This window comes from Zonotrichia leucophrys, chromosome 6, assembly GCF_028769735.1.
Source record: "Zonotrichia leucophrys gambelii isolate GWCS_2022_RI chromosome 6, RI_Zleu_2.0, whole genome shotgun sequence".
In the NCBI taxonomy this organism is placed as follows: domain Eukaryota; kingdom Metazoa; phylum Chordata; class Aves; order Passeriformes; family Passerellidae; genus Zonotrichia; species Zonotrichia leucophrys.
Window position 1 is genome coordinate 9,909,597 of NC_088176.1, and position 16,338 is coordinate 9,925,934.

Below are 16,338 nucleotides of genomic sequence, written 5' to 3' on the forward strand. Positions count from 1 at the left end.
ACATCACCCCCGCCCCCTCCCCAGCGCGTCAGGAGAGTCGGGAAGCGTGCGGGGGGAAGGGGGAGGGAAGGAATGAAGGGAGGAAGGAAGGAAGGGCAGCGCTGGGGCAGGCTTCTCGCACCAGGTTGCGAATGGAGTTTCATTTCCCTTTATTCCCCCTTCACTGTGTGTTCTCACCCCCAGAAAAGCCTGAGCCCAGGCATTCCTGCCTGCGAGAGCTCTGCTGCCCGCGGGGTGGGAGCTGCCCGCTCCTGGATTCCCTCGGAAAGAGCTGGGTCCCCTGCTTAGGCCATGGTTTGCGTTAAGGCAGCTTTGGCAACGGAGTGATCAGCGAGAACACCGATCCCCAGGTTGTTGCCTGGGGAACAACCCCGAGGATGCTGGTACTTAGCCCAAGGTTTACAGCCTAAGGAACAAACGAAGAGTAGTGGACTGGGACAAAGCATGATGTGCCATTTCTGCAAAATTAGTGAAAGCTCTGAAGCAATGGGGACAAGGAAGAGAGGGCCACCTTCAATAAATGTGAAAATTGCTGGTATGGCTGTTTGAGTGGAGGGTCCCTTTCCATGTGGCTGCAAGATTGTGTCTCAATGATGTGCAAGACTTACACCACAGACCACTGACTGTGCCTGTGTCCAGAAGTCATGACACTAAGACACACAGGAATTAGGAAATTTGGCACTTGCCCTTTCATTGGAGATAGTTTTGTAAAGGCACCAAAATGATGAGTGGAAATTCCTAGAAGAAGTTAAGCAAAAGGGTGAACTCCAGTCAAGCTCATTAAAGCCCAGCCAGATGACAGTGGAGCTATCTAAGAGCAGGGTGTCATTTATTCTGATGGTGCCCTGAAAGAATGCTCACCTCAAGAGCAGGCAGGAAGTGCCATCCCTGCCTCAAATTGCCTGCAGCTGAAACAGAGAAGCACTAAATAGTGTGCAAAGGAAAGCTGATTGAAAGAATGGCAACTACTGGTTTTGAAGCAACTCCTCTTCCTCTTTCAATTCCCCTACAGTCCTCCCATCTGGCTTCTTCTAACCTGACCCCCCCTCACTCCCCTCCTCTGAGTCAGCCAGGGTATGAGATGGAACAAAAATAGAAGTAGCTTGTGGGTAGGGGCAGATGTTCACAGCACATCTCAGCGTGGGCGTTGTCTTCACCTGGCCACTGCCATCCTGGCAGCCTGGCTCCTTCCCTTGCCCTGCACCCACCCTGGGAGGCAGCTGGGCATTGGCAGAGCCACATGTCTGGGTGAGACCCACGTGCCAGCACGGTTCCTGTCAGAACTGGATCACCACAGCTGTGCCAAAAGCCTTCACATGGACTAGGTGGGAGATCTGGCATAGGCAGGGGTGCTGTGACCCAGTCCTGCTCACACAGGAAACCTCCACACCACCTGAACACAACCTGCCTTTGCTGCCTCTCAGCCCCCAGCTTCAGGGGCCACTGTTTCCTCCCTGACAAGCAGCCTGCTTCCCTTGGGACTCAGACCCCAGGAACAGCCCAGCTGGCAAACTGGTCCCAGTGGGGCATAGGGAGGGAAGAGGTGCTGTGAGCAGATGCTGGCGTGCTCCTCCCTCCTGAGAGGAAGGAGGGGGCCAGCACAGCCACAGTATCATTTCCTCTCAGGAAACCCAACTGAAATGTGGAAGGGTGAGAAAAAGAGCTTTTTCTCCTTCCACACTCCTGCCTGAAGTGATACTTCTGAAGCCGGGGCAAATTACCCCAGCCCAGAAAATCGGTTCTCCAGGGAGTACCTGAAGCTTGGCCCGTGCTGCTGGCAGGGTGTATATCACCAGACCTGACCTGCAGCTGACCTTCCTCCTTTTACACACCTAATGCTAAACATCTAAACAACTGCCTTTCAGTAGATTACAACTCTGCTTTTGTTTCTTAATGCAGTGAGTCACGACCACCTTTTTATTAGGAGAAAATAACAAGGCTAACAACAGCAATACTAATGCTTCCTCTGCTGCAGGGTGCTGGATGCAGTGTCCCTGACTTCTCTGCCCACCAGCAAAATGTCTCAGCTGTACTTGGAAACAGATGAGCAATTGGGGCTGATCTGTCAGGGCTATGGGATGGACATGGGTACTCTTTCCTGCTGGAGCAGCTCCTTCGTTATTCGGGTGCTCCCAGCCAGAAGAAAGAAAGGGCCTGGATTCCTGTAAATGGAAGTGGGTGAGAAAATTAAACCACTCTCCGCTTTAGGTAGGAAGTTCCCCTCCTCCCTGCAGCATTTTACATCATTCCCACTTAAGTTCTGCTGCATCTCTCTGCTCCTCCTCCCGCTTCCCCTGATAATCTCCCAGGCTCTTTCTGCCTTTGTCTTGGGCTTTTATCGAGACTTTCAGATCAGCTGGTCCTTTCCTTTTCTTCCAGGCTGTTTCCCCTAACCTAGCTCACTCTTCCCTTCTGCCCTCCCCACCTCCTCTCGGCTCTTTGTTTCTGCCTGTTCTCAGCTCTGCAAAGGGGAGCGGCCAACCCCATCTCCCGAGGGGTGCGGCTGGACCTCCACCCAAGGGAACAGCATCCAGAAGGTATTGCCCAAGAGTGAAAAATGTCTTTTGGACAGAATAGAACTCAAAACGTGTTTTACAAGGAGGCTTACATGAATAAATGAACACCATTTCTTGGGGAGCAAAAGACACAGGCTCAGCCACGTTTCTAGGGCTTGACTTGTCTCAGCTGAGATGTGGGATGTTTTGTTCTGGATGTTACAAATGTGCTTGTAACTCCAAAGAGTTAAGGCCAAATCTCAGCAAGACCAAAGGTGAGACAAAGCCAGTGAGCTCCTGGAAAGGAGAATGAGGAGAAGACCAAAGATCATACAGGAGATAGGTCAGGGAGGTGCTCTAGAGAGTAACCTGAATGCCATGGGGTCCAAGTCTGGGGCTTGAGCTGCCTCATACCCCTGCTGGGGAACAATCCTGTCCCCACATCCTCCTGTTGGTTGGGAAATGCAAGAAATTCCTCAGATGAACAAAGCATAGCACAAGGCAGCAGAGAAGATGGGTTGGCATTTCTTTAATGTTATTAAGCTTTCCATATCATCAGTTTCTAATTTTGGAGTGGCTGATGTCAAAACATTTACAGGACAAGCAGTGAGATAGGTTTGTGCCAGTAAATGGAGAGTCTCAAGACACTGAAGTTTATACCCAGGGCTTAGGTCAGCTGAGCAGTGGCAACAGGAGATTGTCAGACTCAGACCTCATTGGTGTCATGACTTGGCCACTCATGAAATACAGTCTAGGATGTAAGATCAGATCATGATCATTCATCTCACTATGAATTTCTCTCAGCCCCAACAGAACACCTGTTGCCAAAAGCTGATTCTACAGGGTGAAAAGCACTATCAGACACAGACATGAGTTGCCTGCACTCAGCATTTCTGAAAATCAGGCTGAAAGGGAATCTCAGTCTTAGTCTGATTTTTACCTGACTCATGCCTGTGTGAGTGAGACTGCACTGACTGCTGGAAGCTGCTGTCAACAACTACAGTCAGCAGTGAAAAAGGAATGAACCAAACCTCCTGACACCTTTTAGAAGCCTCTGTTCTTTCTGTTCCACTAGCTGGTGGCTTAACCCTGCATACAGATGGAAGATAATTTTTAAAACAGGGAATCCATCTATCTGCACAATCAAGTTTCAGTTTCTCTGCTTGCCTGATATGGCCCCCAGCACCATGAGCCATATTGGTGGAACAGTTGCCAGACCCAGTTATGAATGTAAAGAACCAGTCTTCCCATTTCCAACCACATACTATCCCTGGGGTAGCTGCAGTAATTGCTTACATGGGAAAATGATTTCTGCAGTTAGCTGCCTTTAATGAGAGAACAAAAGCCTTTTTGTTCTTTTATCAACTTGCCAGTTCTCATTTGTTCTTTTCTCTTCCTGCTACTACTGCCCCACATGTGCATTTCTTGCCTTCTCATCCTGTCTCTTCCCTTTTCCTGGATGTATTTCTCAGGAACCTGCTCCTATTCTGCATAGGCAAATCTCCTTGCACTAACACAGCTTTCACCAGCCTGACTGGGGTTTCCCTCACTTCTCTCAGCTATTCCTGCCTTTCTGTACCCAACTAACCTGTCATACTGCAAGGCCTTGTGTGTGCTTATTGCTTCTTTACACTGTTGTGAGACACCAAGTAAGGTAAAATATTCCTATATATGCTGTTTAATTGGCTATTAGGACAAGCATACCATGAAGGAATGCTGTATACTTCAGTCCAGATCTTTTGGAAGCAAATCTCATCGTTGCTGAATCTGATTCCCTCTGCCTTGGTCTTTCTGACTGACTCATTTCTTAAGCACCAGGTTGTTGCCTAGAGGCTATAATCACATAAGTATAATCCACTGCACAGTGTGTGCTACTATGCCCACTCCACCGAGAATGAGTACAGCTCCTGGGTACAGAAATGACTTCTTAAGCTCAAAATGGAACAGCTCACACTTTTAGCTGAGAATGTTTTGGAGCCATTTCAGTAGGCTACACAGATATAAGCAAACAAACACGTTCAGTAAACCCCCATATGGCTCTGTTATCTATAGCACTGCCAGTAACAAGAAAAATTCCCACCCCACAGCCCCTGCTTGTTTTCAGGGGTCCCCAGGCATGACACAGCAAGGACAGGGCAACCAGAGGGTCATGGTGCAGACTACAAACCAGCTCACTCACTCCAGCACAAGCACAGCATTGCACATCCCATGCCCACAAAGCTCTTTATCCCACCTTTGCAAACAGACAACACACAAAAAGTAGATCTTGGCTTTGGACATCACCCTAGATGGTGTTTCTGAGTGCAGTTTGGGTCTGCTCAGGGTGTCTAGAGGGCAGCTGTGGGGAAAAGGGGAGAGCTAGAGCCAGTGGGCTGGGGGAGGCTGGGGCAGATAGAGCAGAGCTTGTCTCTCTCAGCAGTACCACGGGTGAAGCTCACAGGGAAGGCAGCACAGCCGCTGCAGGAGCAGGGAAGCTGAGAGCCAGCCCTGGGGTCGCTCCCTGCGGCTGCGGCTCACCATGGCTGAGGGCTCCAGGAACAGACTCAACAAAACTGCCCAGAAAGACTTAACAGAATCGATCCTGCCTCGGGGTACAGGTGGGCTGGATGACCTTTGAAGGAGCCTTCCTACAAATCCCTGTTTTACAGGATTATGTGGGTCACGTTCAGGCACACATGCCTGCGACTTGGTAACTGTCCTAAAATTAAATGGTAAAGTTACCTGAATTAATAACTTGATAAATTTATTTCTTTTTACCTAGTGTCCTCTCTGCTCAAGTTACTCTGTGGTTGCTTCAAATATTGTCTCCCTCCCCTGATACTGAATCATACAGAGAACAAAAAATAATTTGAACAAAATATGTTTTTCCCAAAATAAACTCAGTGAAAAAAACTTGTAAAAGAGAGGAAATACTTTAGATCTTTTATGTTCCTTTCTCCTAGGTATCTACTTACTTAACCCCATTTAAACTTTGTATCAGCTTATTACATCCGGTGAAAGTACACTACAGCTTATTAAAATTTAAAGCTGTTACTCCAAGGGAAAACACTGAAAGCTCTTTTATGGATTAGCCAAGCCGGCAGGATGTGGCTTCGACTTTGTATCCTTTTGATGGCACAGCTCACTTGAGCATCTTTATAAAATAAAACTTCCCCATCACTTTGGGCCCATGATATTTTTTTTGCACCAAAGCCTTTTGTGCAAGTAGGACTGCATTCCACCCCTGTATTTCACAGGCAGAGTAAGAGGAGATCACATTTAAGGTAAGGTAAAATGGAAGTAAATACCAGCAACAACACCATTCCTTTAAAAACAGAAAAGTTAAAAATAATGGCTGATACCTGCCATGCTTTTGCTTACCTCTGTCCTGTAGGGAGAACAAGATCTGAGACCAGCAGGACATGAGCAATGATTTGTATTGGTATCATCAAACACACAGTTGTACCACTGCAACACCTTCATTTCTTCTAAGTCAACTTTGTGTTGGAAACCCTTGCCAATACAATGCTGCTGCTTCTAATATGAGCAGAGTTTCCTACTGACAGAAAAGCCTGTGGGGTGACACAGCTGATTTCCTCTGCAGCTATGGCAAACAGCCTCTTGCACAGGAGCTCTTGCACCAGAAACTGCCTTGCCCATTGGTGGGCAAGCTGCACCCCAGCAAGCAGGGCTTGGGTTCTCAGTCCTGTGATCCTTCAGCTTCCAGCCCATTTAATCTCACTTCCTATTACTTCCAACCTGAAGCTTGGAGTCTGGAAGAGGCCAGCGTATCAAATTTAAAAGGGGAATTTCCAGGTTTATTAAGAGTCTCTTGTTTATTAAAGAGAAAAAAACATTCAAAGTCAAGCCCTTCCCATTGCTCTGCTGAAGTTTGTCCTGGGAAATGACCATTCCGACAGAGACTGCTCACAGTAAAGGATCTCTAGGGCTACCTTATAGCCTACAGCTAGCAGAGGGTCTCATCCTACATTCAGTCCTTCAGAGCATGAGGAAAATGCTCCCCCTATAAACTGCTGCTTGCTCCACCCCTTTTGCGCCCTGCAGATTCAGCTTTGCTTTCCTTTGCCAAGATATCAGCAGAAAGGTCCCAGCAGAGCCTGTGGTTGCCGTGCTGGAGGACCTGGACCATCCATCACCATCACCACTCCAGCTCTGGGGTGAGGAGTGTAACCTCTGGCTGAAGATCAGCACAAAGACACCACATTTCATATCACTGCAGCCGTTTGCTGCCTGACTGTGCGCTGGAGGTCCCATGGAATGTGGCTTTGGGGCTGCAAGCTTTGGCAGTCTTTATTATTCCTGAATTGTGAACAGGGACTTCAGTCACTCAGCATCATTCTGCTCTCTGCCCACATGCAGGAAAATCTGGAAATCCAGGGGTAGAAACTGTGCCTCAGTGCAAACTCACCATCCCATCAGCACAAAACGAAGAGGGCATTCGGGCTGCTCTGGAAGCATCTGTGTAGGCAGAAGTTGACTCACAGGGAAAAAAAGGTGGGAAGAGAATGGAGCTGAGCTGGGAAACAATTTGTCACTTGCCAGAACATTTGTCCAGCATTACTTACAGTGATACTGGAAGTCCAGTTTAGGAGTGGGTGGCAAAGTGAGCCTCCATGGCAGTTGCTCATCTCTCTTCCCACCAACCTCCTCCTCCAGGAACGTGGCACAGATGTGAGTGTTTCCTTTCCTGCACCCCTGGGATCCCTCAGGAGCCCCTTAACAGACAGTGCTCTGGGAAGCAGTGCTGTATCAGGAGTGTGGATTAAGGGGCAGTGTCCCATTTGGGAAGGCTGGGTACTGGGACATATACCAAGACCTCAGCAGTAGTGCTTTGGGAATAGGGACATCTGACACATCTTCCACCAGCTGAATCACTGACAGTTCCAGTTGTTTACAACACATCCTTCATCTACCAGGAAAGGGAAAGATGTATATTTGGACTGATTTGGAAAGACCTTGGGCACCTGAACCCAAGGGGCTGAAAGATACACAAATGCAGGTTTTCCTTTAGAAATCATTCCACCAAGGGAGGTCAGTCCTAGAGAAACTGCTCACTGTGCAGACATGGCATTCCTGTCCTACTACTGAGTCTACAGAAAACAGGCTGCTCAAGCTGCTGCTCCTTTTTTTATCCTAACAACCCCAGAAGTGCCTACCCGTAAGGAACAACTAGAGCTTTTCCAGGAATAAAACACATTTGTGATATTGCAAGTCTGCTCCTGGGGCTGTGCCTGGCACCATGTTGAGCTATGAACGTATGGTGACAGGCACTCTTTTCCACACAGATCAGAGCAGCACTCTGTGCATTCTAGCTAGCCAGAAATACCAGCAGCCCCTATAGGTGTCCCACACGAGGTATGACACCTGAGCACAAACCTCCAGAGGCAGAGAAGGAAAGCAGAGAGAGATGTGCAAACAATGGAGCTTCTAAGGGCTTACCTCTGCCTGGTCCCTTCTGGTGGTGTGGCAGCAAAGGGTCCACAGAAAGGCAGCAACAGGCTGAGACAGGCCTGGAGAATTCAGCTCAGCGTGGCTTTCCTGTATGGTGACTCTACTTTGTCACAAGGTTAGCGTGACAAGACTGTCTGTGCATCTTCTCCTGATGCTTTTAAAGAGGGGACAAATCATCCTCACTGCAGCAGGCAGAGCACAGAAGATCAATTTGCATATTTTGGCATACCTCAATATCATCCCTAAAGGCAGGTTTAAGTATCTGCTCCCCTCTCCCACCATGGGTCCAAGCCCTCTCCTCAGGGTGTCCTGGAGCAGTGCAGGGCTCCTGCAGGGACCACGAACAGAGGTGTGATGAGTCCTCCCTGCCAAGTGCAGACCTGCAGTAGATTTGGGACAAGCCTGTGGAATTTCTCTCTGATTGACACAGATTCTGCTGACATTTCCAGAGGCCTCAGCTTGACCAGCTTACACTTTGGCCCTTCTTTGCCCTTTCTGTGCTGCAGCTTTAAGCCCAGAGTGATGAATTTGCCTGTGCTGGCCATACACCTCAGTGTGGTGTAGGTGGCTCTATTTTAAGATAATTCCCAGGTTAAAAAAAATAAACCCACACAGGAGAGAGGTAGATGTGTCTGCTTCTGCTGCTCTTGCTGTGGGGACAGACACGTGCAAGAGGGAGATGGTGCAGATGGGTGCTGGGGGCAATCACTCCCCAGAAGGAGCAGCAGGTGGGCATCCCTCCCTCCATTAACACCCACCTTGGCACCAGCCACAGCAGAGGCTGGTGCTGGAAGGTGCTGCACAGCTCAGCCCCCTCCCTCCAGGCTTATTCCTTCACAAGAGGGCATTGTCCCTGCTGGCAGGAGCCTGGCCTCATGATGCTGAGCAGGACAAAGGCTCAATTTACCCTGTGAAAGAGCTGGAAACCAGGAAGGGGCCAGAGGCAGCCAAAGCCCATTCTCCCTATCTGAGACCCTTTGGATTTTGGTGCCATGGGTTGGTCAGCTGCAGGCACAAGTGCTCAGGGCTTAGAGCTGCCTGCCTTCAGCAGGAAGTGCTCTGGGACAGTGTGGAAGTGGGAGGTGTTGGGGCTTTATTCAATAAGAGGAGCACTTCAGATGCTTCAGACATGAATATACTCATTTTGTGTTTCACTTGGCATTTAAGTAAAAGTCTCCTGCATTGCATATCTACCCTGGTGCACAAGAGGAAAAGTGAAGCCTGATGTTTGAAAAAGTCATGTATGATTCTGCAGCTTTTTGCTGCTGGCAATGCTCTGCCTACTTCAGAGGACAATCTACAGTGTGTTGCTCTTAACAAATGGTTTCTGCACTCCAAAAACACAGAAACTCCTGCCTCCTGTCATGCACCAAGACAACCAAGACAGGAATTATGGGGAAGATTCAAACATCCCTCTGAATGCAGACCTGCAGAGAGGAGGAGGAGGAGGAGGAAACCCATGTCCAAAGCCAAACACAGAACCATTTCTTCTACGACAAGTCACACATGACAGTCAGTGATAGAAGAAAGACTCTTTAACTGTCTCCCTGGAGGATGGAAAGGACTCTTTTTTTTCCACCACCTCTGGTTAAAAAGACAAAAAGGGTTGAAATTAGGAAGATAAGGAGAGAATTGTGGCATTGTCTACAGTTAGGCAAGAGTGTGCAACCACAAATGATTTAATTCCTCCTGGAGAGGGAGGAGCTCAGGGAGCTACACAGGCATCTGGCATGGTCAGAGTCTTGAAACTAATGTGAGAAAAGTCTTCCTCCAGGCAAAAATGAAGCAGCTTTGTACCACACCAGATAATGGCTTGGGCAGGTTGAGTCTGACATCCTCCAGGGGGCTGTACCTGGACACAGGCACACAGAAAAGCCTTCCACCATCAAAAAGAAAAAAAAAAAAAAATCCCACCCCAAACCAACCCCAAAGCATTTAATTTGGTTCAGGCTTTAGGACCATTCAGTACCTACCATTTTTACAGCAGGCAATTCTATCCATTTGTTCAGCTTCAATTCTTTGTCTGCAAATTTAACACTTAGGCAGAAGACATTTCTCCAGTCCAGTCTCAGCTGACAGGATCATCACAATACATATTTATTCTGGTGTGTTGTAGCTGTCAGCCTAGATTGGATCATTTTGGGCACCCCAGGAGAAGGCACAGTGAAGCCTGTCACATTGGCTGCCATGCAGATGTTGTCTGGGGAGGCAGGAGGTGTTGTGACATGCTGAGCTCAGTGCAGAAGGAGGTGACCACACAGCCACAAATAAACCCTGTCTGGTGATGGACACTCATTAAATACTTGGCTGCAAATGATTCCCAGTCCTTCTAGGCACTCATGTCAGCTGGATATGTTAGAGAAAAACCAGAGGAGTTATTGACAGGAGTTTTGACTCTGACATTTGGGATTAGGAGACACTATGAGAGTGGTGCTGTCACATCAAGTATCATCAATTCTCCAGTGAGCACAGGTCAGTGGGAGATACAGACCATCAACAGGCAACAATTGTGGTGATATTTCCTTGTTGAATGCTAATAGCTCAGGCTTGTAGGACTGCACTGTAAAAACATCCAGATACAGAAATTCTCTCTTTCAGCTCCTTAAAGTTTTTTCTTCTCTTTTTAGATTAGAATTCAAGAAGAGACATGGAAGTAGAGATAGATTTTACATCAGATTTTGGTTACATCAGGTTTTCGTCTACAAGATTAATTGCAAGGTTGTTTTAGCTGAAACATGCACTGCAAAGGATTTCTAAAAACAACTGTAATTAAACTTATATTGAAGCATTTTTCTTTTGCTTCCAAACACAAGAACTGGATTGCATCTCTATATAAAGCTGCCAGCCAGCTTATTCTGCAGATCTTAAAAAGATTCTCTTGCTGTGGGTCTGATTTTTGAAAAGTTCCTCCGAACAATGCAATCCCAGCTTGATTACCCATGGAGTGCTCATTCCTGGAAAGGGATTTTTCTATTTCAGTTTCTTCTTCCAGCAGGGGATTCCCTCTTAATCAGCTGCAGAAAAGGACTGGAGAACAGAGTTGGAGGCAGAGAGAGAAGAAAGCATGGGGGTCAATTCTTTAAAGTCAGAAGGGTTATTTCTCACCAGCTGCTGCAGAATATTTTGACCATCACTTCCCTGGAGAAAATAAATTTCAGTCCTCCAGAAAATTTAGCTGGATTACTAGAATTTGAGCTTGAGATGCTCTTACTCATCTGGCCAACTTCCACTGCTCACACTGGATGAGACCAGCATAAAAGACAAAATGGGAAGCAGAAGTCAACCAAGTTCATGTGAGAAATGAGACTCACATTTTTAGCAGCAAGAATTATTAACCACCGGAAAAACTACCGAAGTGGAGGAGTTTCCCTACCCTGATGCCTTCAAAACAAAAAATGCTGTTTTCAAGTAGGAGTTACAGAGTTTGGACCAGGAATTGCTGGATCAGTTCATCACACCTCAAAACCCATGAAGTGCTTGTGCTGTGCAGACCCAGGGATCACACGGCTGTCCCGTGATCAGACGCACTGCTTGGAGCCCCTCAGCAGCTGGCTGTAGTGAATTACACATGAGGTGTTTGTACCAGCTCAGCCTGGCCCCTGTGTCTGTGCAGCGAGCAGGCAGGAGAGCACATCCTGGGATGGGTGCTGCTCTCCCAAGAAAGCTGCTGGTTTACAGCTCTAAGTGTTTAAAAGCTGACCAGGGCGTCTTCCTGCCTGCTTGCAACAACAGTCCTCAACTAAATCAATATTTTTAAGGCAAGCTTGCAACATGTCATCAAAGTAACTGATAACTTGCAAATGAAAAAAAAAGTATCTGGGAACACCTGGCTTTGGCACTGAATCCACCCAGAGATCAAAGCACTTACAGAAAGGAAATAGATAAGGAAAAGGACACCATCCTGCAGAGAGGGGAGGAATCAGAGCCACCAAGTGTGATCAGGTGTGGGGCTGGAGTCAGGGATCCTACAGCTCCTGATGCTGGTCTCTGCACCAAGCAGCATCACTACCAATCTTCTAAGAAGGAGCTGACCTCCCCAGCCCTCACAGTCGGAATGGGGCCCCTAAAGACACCACAAAGTGAGGATTCCACCTCACTATGGCCACTGTCACCTAAAAGGATGAAGTTCACATACAGCTGACATGTTATACTTGAAAAACTTCCAGCCTCAGCATGTCTGAATGACAGAGGATTGGTCCTTGGCAGGTTGCCATCAGCACAACTCCCCATGGGCCCCCCTACCTGCTCTTATGTAGCCCCGGGGCCCAAACATGCAGAGTGTAGTTCAGATCCTCAGACAACCCAGAAAAATGGGGAGAAAGTTGCAAATTTATATCTCTTGTGATTACAGCCCACTTGAGACCAACAGCTGTCAAAACAGTCTCTGAAGTACAGTTCTGCTTCCACCAAACCAAGAACTACCTTGTCCTTACAGGGAGGTCATTTCAACTTCATTTCTCTTGGTCCTGGTGTGAAAAGCACTCATACGTGAGACAACACAAATCTCTCACCTGTCCATGGGCAGAAAGATCACCCATGCACAAACTATTAACTGAATCTGTATTCATTTCCCGTGTCTAAGAATTTGAGTGGGTGCAATGTAAAATCCTTCAGCAAGTTCTCCTCCATCAAGTAGGAGAAATCTCTTACTGCCATATTAGAAACAAGCACAAAACCCAGCTGGGTTATGGTTACACTTCCAACCAAGCCTTGGCCAGCAGACAGGATAAAGGGGAACTTTGCTTTGACTAACACCCACCCAATGGTCTGGCTGCCACATTTGTGCTCCTGCACTTGCACCAAGACACCTCTGCAGCTCTGCCCTCCTCTGTCCCTTGTCCACGGCCAACCTCCACACAGGAGAAGAGATGCCCAGGCAGAGCAGCCTGTGGGTCCCCCAGTGCCAGCAGCTGTGAGGGCACATATTCCAGTTTAGGTAGGCCATGACTGATACCTCAGTTACCTTTGATTTCACTCCAGTAAATTTAGGAGGTCTTCATTGTTCATCTAGAGCTCAGTGCTACTTACAGAGCTGTGTCACCTCCCAGATCATGTGTTTTGGCAGAGTTTTTTGTAAACACCAACCCTTCTCATTTTAATTCAGGGTGCCTGTCAGCAGGGCTGACATGCTCTCCTGGGCAGGGGGAATGTTTCATTTTCCCCAGGGCTTCAACTTGCAGGAATGCTGGAGTTTGAACAGTGTGTATAGCTCATAGTTCCTATGGTTCCTTCAGATTCTCAAATGACACAAATTCCTTTGCCTTCCTACTCTGGAAAAGAGCCAGAAAAGCTCAGCCTGCAGAGATCCAGGGCACCATGGAAAGTCCTACCAGGGCAGGGGAGCAGACACAGCAGCAACCATACAAACATTTGGATCTGTTTATCATGCCTGATCTCTTCAGCCATGTAAACTGTCCAGAGTGGGATCTCAAAGGTGTAGATGAAGGGTCTGCAAAAAAAGGGAATCTCCAGGACATCTTACTGCACCTCTCCCCACGTGCTGCTGCCCAGCCACCTCCTCAGCTGCTCCTCACTACAGAGCACCCAGCAATTGCTTGCCCAGGGCAACAGCAACAAGACATTACATGGCTTTGTGAATCTTCTGATGCAACTGAATTGCTGGAAACAAAGCAGAAGAGTGTTTTCCCTAAAAGTTCTTGGAGTTTCCAGGGATCATATACATACTGGAGCTCTCCAGGGGGCTCTCCTTACAATTTGTGAGCACAGCATGAAAACATTTCTAGTGGAAAGAGACATGGAGAGAGAGCAGGAGTGCCAGAGATAAAGCGATAAGAAAAACAGGGTGTCATCATCCACCTGATCCTGCAATCATTATCTTGGATAGCAATTCCCACTGCTTTCATCAGGTACTCAGGCAAAAGGAGGAATGTGGGATCTGGCCCAGCATGTGTGATGATATCAGTGGCTCACTGTCACGGAGCTGGGAATTACTGCCAGCACGCTAACAGCCCCTGCCACCCACTCTTTTATTCTGTAACATCACACTCTCTAGAGATTCTCTTGCTGCTGCTACACCCTGCTCAAAACACCATGGGCAAAAAGGTTTAGTGGAGAGTCCCCAGCTTGGGGGCTCCTCCTGCCAGACAAGCCCCGTTGAGCTCCTAGCAAGCCAAACCACAGGGCTCCTGTGTGCCCAAACCCCACGGCAGGGCTCAGCAGCCAGAGGCGTGGGGAGGGGAGATTAGTCAGCAGGCGAGCGGCTGGGCTCCCCAGCCCCTTGATTTGTTTGTCTGATTGCAAATATGTTGCAACCTGACAGCAGCACAAGGGTGCAGGGGTTTCATTATACACCCACATACCACCTACATTTTCTGCCCCTGACCCACTGAGGTCCAGCACACCTGCAGCACAGACAAACATCAGCAGGTTTGGGAGCATTCAGCCCACAGCTGCATCTCTTGTTGCTACACAGATCATAGTCAGACAGCCTGATTGCCTTCTTTAAAAAATCCCTGGAGTATATAATAAAGAGGAGGAAAGCTTTCCTCACCTTTCAACATTCATACCTGGGCTTTCCATCTCTCAAGGCAAAATGGTTCTTGCTCCTCCTTGCCTAGGGGACCACAGGTCTTGCTGAGAATCAACTTTAGGGGCTGGGCTCTGGTCATGGGCATATGTGGGACACTCACAGAGAACAAACTCATGCATCACCAGTTCTGCCATTGTTATTGCAGTTCTGGGCCTAGAGACATCCCTCATACCTGTTTATTAATAGGGACTGACAACCCCTCAGCTCCCAGAGCTTCAGTCCTCGTTCCAGTGAGGAGAGATGCAGTCACATCACTGGTGCAGACACCACGTTCCCAATGCCACCAGCAGGGCAGGAGCCATGCATGCTGCTTCCCTCCACACCTTCAGCAATGATCCCCATGGCTCCACAGTGAGCAAACACCTCTCAACATGAAAGCAAAGAGGAAAGGACACAGCCTGATTGAATTTGCTTGTGATCAACAGCAATCTTTACCTCTCACTAGCACTCTTTATATGTTAATCAACTCTCCTTTTTCTCCCCCACTCTTTCCAGGTGGACTCACTCATGGGTCTGATAAGAGCCTCACCCTCATTACGGCAATTAATTAGATGGAGAAACGCACCACTAAAGAACCCAAATAAGCTTTATATTCTCTTTTAGTATTTCCTGTCTGAGGCTTTACTGAGATTTGTGTTTTTCTGTTGTGAGTACAACTCTCTCCTGCTGGTTGCACCCCTTTCCCACTGATCCTTGATGGATGTACCTAAACACAAGGGCAGCAGTGACACTGCCTTGGGCCATGGTGTATGTCAGGGCTCTCTGAGTGCTCTTCCCGATGTGGCAGGAGGCTGTTCCTCAGGCACTGGGGCCTTGTCTGAGGCAGAGCCCTGGTGTCTGGCATGATATATCTACCACAGGACCTACCTTCTGCTGGCCCATGACCAGACTGCCCAGAGTGTTTGAGCTCAGACAAATGCCTTTTCCTAACTCACCAAAACTATGCTGCCACCTGACCAGCACCCAGGCACTGCAAAGTTCAGTGCACATCTGATGTCTCCTTGGTACCTCCGTACCTTCCCAGATCTGTAGGATTTTCCCTGGTTCCCCCTCCTCTGTGAAGCACAGTGGAGAGAGCAGAGTGATAAAAGCCACATCCCTCCCCTCCAAGGAGCTCTCCTTCACAAAACTGCCCAGAGAAATGAGATATTTTGGGCCCCTTTGCATTGCACTGACAGCTCTCCAGGGCAGCACTTGGAGCAGTAAGGGCAGCATATCCATCTCCTGGGTGGTCTAGCCTTCTCCAGTTGTGTAAAGAGTTAAATCAGGGGAGTGAAACCACAGATGAGACAACACTTACTAACCAAAAAGGATGTGGGGAAGGTGAATTGGAGACTGGACTCAGAAAGCAGATGAGACAGGGCAAATGAGTGGCTGCAGAGAAAGGGCAGAGAGAAGAGCACTCTGGAAGGAGACAAGTGTGTCACCTGGAGACTTGCAGATCAAGGCGAATGAAACACAGGCTCTCAGAGCTGAAAGAATGTGGTAGGTAAACAGAAGCTGGAAATAAGCACAAAGCCATGTGTTGCCTTTTAAACCTGGTATTCAAAATGAACAACACAGCAAAGTCAACAAGCTCCTGAGAGTACCTGGTTTCCAGGCAGTTGTGTCTACAAACTCATAATGCACTCCGGCTCTGTGGGAGAGCTGAACCCAGACTGAGGTCAGCACTGTGCAAACACTGCAGGGCTCAGGTAATGAAAAGCTCCAGAAACCAACCCCCACCATTTGCTTTGCACTGGAACAATGTGAACCCACAGCTGCTACCCTGGTCTGCCTTATAGGGGCAGCCCATGCTGCCCCCTCCATGCACATGTGATGGAGTGCCTGGGCAGGGTGTGT

General features: G+C 48.2%; 1 long non-coding RNA gene across 5 annotated transcripts; it reads right to left on the minus strand.

Annotated features, from left to right (window-relative positions):
- Positions 1-270: 270 nt before the first annotated feature.
- LOC135449896 (uncharacterized) lies at positions 271-14,908 on the minus strand. Of its 5 annotated transcripts, none has more exons than XR_010440883.1 (5): positions 14,669-14,902; positions 9,920-10,973; positions 7,935-8,128; positions 5,856-7,404; positions 271-2,162 (listed from the first exon to the last, which is right to left on the minus strand). It is a non-coding gene; the product is annotated as an uncharacterized LOC135449896 (long non-coding RNA). The 5 variants fall into 5 exon arrangements; XR_010440882.1 differs by having other exon boundaries at positions 5,856-7,473; XR_010440881.1 differs by having other exon boundaries at positions 5,856-8,128; positions 14,474-14,908.
- Positions 14,909-16,338: the final 1,430 nt, after the last annotated feature.